Here is a 4,508-nt window from a genome sequence, read left to right as displayed (position 1 = left end):
ATGACTCCAAGATCCTTTTCTGCCTCTGTGCTGATGAAAAGGGAGTTCCCCAGCCTGTAGGTCTGCTGCTGGGTCTTCCTCCCCAGGTGCAACACCTTGCAATTGTCTGTATTGAAACCCATACCCATCCTATTCTCATCTGCCTACCTCTGTAACCTGTCCAGATGTAGTTGTAGCCTGTTCCTCCCTTCTAGCATGCCCACTTCTCCCCACATCTTATTGTCATCTGCAAATCTCAACACGGTGCTTTTCACCCCCTTGTCCAAGTCGCTGATGAAGATGTTGAACAGTGTGGGAATGAGCCCTGGGGGACCCCACTGCCCATATCCCTCCAGGTCAAAAATGACCCGTCCATCACCACTCTCTGGGTGCGGCCCTCCAGCCAGTTGGCGACCCATCTGACTGTGTAGGTATCAACACCACAGTCGCCTGATTTTTTTTAATGAGGATGGGGTGAGAGTGTCAAAAGCCTTCCTAAAGTCCAGGAAGACTACATCCACTGTGACACCTGCGTCCAAGGATTTTGGGACCTGGTCGTAGAAGGCAACCAGGTTGGTCTGACAGGACTTGCCTCTAATGAACCCATATTGGTTGCCCCTAAGCATAATCTCCCCTGCTGGTCCCTCACAGATGTGCTCCTGGATAATTTTCTCAAACAGCTTTCCCAAGACCGAGGTAAGACTAATGGGCCTATAGTTTCCTGGGCTCTCTTCCCTCTCTTTTTTGAAAATGGGGACCATGTTGGCCTTTTTCCAGTCCTCTGGCACCTTGCCAGAGCCCCACAAGTGCTCAGAAAGCTGAGCCAGGGGTCGTGCAATGACCTCCACCAATTCCCTTGACAGTCTGGGGTGGAGGTTGTCAGGATCTGCTGATTTGAACACTTCTAGTCCCACCAGAAGTTCCCTGACTAGGTCCTCACTGACCCTGGGCCTAGCTGTGCCTCCCCTGAGTCTGTCCAGGATCAGTGGGGGGGGATGTCCCTGTCTCTGTTCAGAAAAATGGAAGCAAAGAATCTGTTAAAGAGGTTAGCTTTGTCAGCTGGTGCGACCACCAGATTTCCAAGCGTGTCCTGTAGAGGCCCCATGTTACTCAGTACCTTCTTTTTACCCCCAAAGGATTTCGTGTTATCTTTGATCTGGGTTGCTAGTCCAAGTTCCATCTCTGCCTTAGCCTTCCTAACGCCCCCTTACAATCTCAAGAAATGGAGGTATAATCCTCCTTGGTGATGGCCCCTCCCTTTCATTGGGTGAACGCCTCCTTTTTGGCTTTGAGACATTCCCAGATGCTTTTGGTGAGCCATGGGGGCTTTTAAGCACTCTTGCCCCTTTTGATCCATGTTGGGATTGGCACCCTTTGGGCCTGGAGGATCATCTCCTTAAGGAACAACCACTCTTCTTGGACTCCCAAATAAGCTTAGTTGCCTATTTCCATAGCAGCACAGATAACTAGTTCTCTTTCCCTTTCCATCATCTTTGTCTTTCAAAAAGATGATAAAAAAAAAGACCTCGGTTTCAATGCACCCTCAAGTGCAAATGTAAATGTACAAGAGAAGAAGCAGAGGTTCCAGTTAAAGGTTAACTTGCCCATATTCCATTTGCATATATTTTCTTAGAATTTTTTTTCTTTCTCTGTATGCTGTTACTACATATTTTTAGTATTTTAGGAATTGTAATTTGCATGAGTAAATGTCTTCACTTGTATATAGTTACAGGCAGGGATTTGCATGTTATATTGATTAGAATAATGTTTTCTCTTCCCATGGTTGAATTGGCAAGTCAAGTTAGACTTTGCAAGTCAGGTCCTATGCACACATTTTGTCTGGCTGTTTCAAAGGAAGAGGTTAAATAACCCAAAGGCTTATTCTGGAATGGTCTGCCTATAAGAGAAGATCCTCTGATGCCTGTTAATTATACACAGTGCTTTCTGTTTTGGAGCAGCAGAGTGCATTTTAAGCTGCTTGGAAATTATTTTTATTCCTTTCTGGAAATATGTACCATATTTTCTGCCACATAACATGTCCCGGAATATAATACACACCTTATTTTTGAAAAGCCAAATGAACTGGAAAAGATTTTTTTCAGAATTATGGCTGCATAGAGTAGAGACTAAGCCTAATCTTCAGCTGATTTATCCTTTCTTTCCTGCTTAACTAAAGCTGAAACCCTAGCTGCTGCTTAAGACTGGTCTCTGGGTGGATCTATGATTTGGAAAAAAAAACTAAAGAGTATCTAGGGCTGTGAAATGGGAGGAGAGAACAGAACCAGCTAACAGCAAAGGTTAATTTCATTAGTGGAGCATCAAGACCATTAAAAGAGAGAGACTACTGTTACCACCTATGGAGTGAAGAATAAATGAGCCATTAAGTCAACTGCTCCTTGTAGCCTCTGATTATTACCTAGTGTTCTATACAACCTCAGACTAAACTCTGCTTGTGAGATCTAACAAAATGACAGGGAGAAGTGCTGATCTGAGCTACCCATTCAGCAATTGTAATCCTTGTTCCTGTCTCACTGACTAGGAGCTGCCAGGGAGCTGACCAAATGGGGGAGGAAAACTAGAATGACCATGTGTAAATGCTAAATCATGATGAGGATAATGTGATGCATTCATAGCTTGAATGAAAGTTGCAGAATCCTGCCTGTGGGCTTTTGGTTGGCAGTCAAGTGCTTGGTGTAAAGTCCTACGTAATTTATTGCTCTAATATGAGGTTGTATTTGTATCATCCAAACAGTGCTAGACTTACAGTAGAAAGTCATTGTTCCTCCACATGCATGCTCTTGCAGTGATATGGAGTACAGTGACCCTGACTTCCACATTGTCAGCATGATTTTGAAAAGGGGGGGGGGGGCAGCTGACAGTGTTGGAGCATTGGCCAGCTGTGCTGTGTACAAGGCTGTTTTGCTCATCCTCGAGGAACACGGTGTTCTTTCTGGTGAAGTGTACATGCCAAATTTTGTTCCAGCACAAGTGGTTTACAAGAGTCTAATGTGAGTCAGCTTGCCAGGTATCAGGATATGTGACATGCTGAAATGGTGTTACACGCCTGTTCAAATAAACTTGTGGGAATTCTGGAGGTGCAGTGTACTGCCAGATTTTGCTTACTGAAGTACACTGTAAGATAGCTGTGGTTAGCTCATTGGCCCCAGTGTTGGCTGCTTGTTATGCCAAACTACCTTGTGCTATGTTACCTCCACTCCTTATTGGTTATATCAGCCTATGGTGTCTCAACATAGATTAATAGTTTCTCTATATGGGACTACTGTATAATAAGCTAAGGTAGGAGTTTAAAGTGTGGTGACTGCTCTGGGTGGACACTCTTATTTCAAAGTTCTCTGTGAGGCTTAATCTACCTCCAAAGTGAATTAAAAATTTGCTTAGTGTGGAAGGGGAGAGTGTCTGTCCAGGGAGCCAGCTTGGAAAAGCTACTGTGTCAGGGACTTCAGAGCCCTAGGCTAGGGACACACATTACATATTAACTGGTTTAAGTGATCAGAAACTGGTTTAAACCTGTAACAGAACAGATGTTCAGTGCACCTAAACCAGTTTGAAAATGGCTGAAACCAGTTTGAGATAAACCTGGTTGAATGTAGTATCAGACAACTGGTTTGGTCAAATGGTTTATGTGAATGGTCTGTCCCAGACCCCTTGCTTGTTTAAGTTAAACCAGAGTCCCCCAGCATCCTGGCATGCTCTCTGGGCTGGGCAGGCTCTCTGCTCGGCAGAAGAGTTGGCCTTTCCCCTCTGCTCACTGGCTGGAGCTGGGCAGAGACTGCAGGTGTCTGCTTGGCTTTCCCATGCTCACCCCCTTCCCCCCCACTCCCTGCCAAGCAGGGATTCCCACGTCCCCTCTGCCTTAAACAGACACCTCTCAGCATTAGATACCAGACTACATGCTGGCTATAGTCTGTGTTGTGGCACATGAGACAAAGGGAAAATCAACAGGTAGCTGATAATGTCCCTCTGTTGTTTTCTTAATGGGCTGACAAACATTTATCAATTCCCTGCTGGGCTGGTCAGAGGGTAGGGGAGGACCCCTCCCTAATCAGAGCATTGTGCTGGGGCCTGGCCATCCCCTACCCTTCTCAGCTTAGCACTATGGATGGGAAGGGAGGGCTGCTTTAGCACCCCCTGGCTTCTAGCCTGAGCCACTGCAGGCTTGTGTTTGCATTTCTGGGATGTCTGGACAGTTACAAACTGATTCAGCCTAGCCAGGTCAGACTAACCTGCAAAGATTGAATCAATTCAGGCTCAGGCTTTTTGAATGTCTATCCCTAGCCCTAGTACATGGGTGACTGGTGCTGCCTTCGGGGAGGGGGGGGCATGTGCCCCCGCTGTGACCGGTCCCTCCAATCCTTGATGGCAATCCTGAAGACTGGGGGTGGGGTGGGGGTGTCCCCTGTGGGTGATCCTGCAGACTGGGGGCGAGGGGGTGTGCACTGATTGGCCAGCGCTTGTAGCTGGGGGCACCAATTGCAGCAAACGGCCGGCGCTTGCAGGGGGGCCACAAA

The sequence above is a fragment of the Gavialis gangeticus genome, unplaced genomic scaffold (assembly GCF_001723915.1).
Source record: "Gavialis gangeticus isolate Ggan-Ray unplaced genomic scaffold, GavGan_comp1, whole genome shotgun sequence".
NCBI classification, from domain to species: domain Eukaryota; kingdom Metazoa; phylum Chordata; order Crocodylia; family Gavialidae; genus Gavialis; species Gavialis gangeticus.
The sequence above is the reverse complement of the archived record's forward strand: the minus strand, read 5'-3'. Positions refer to the sequence as shown.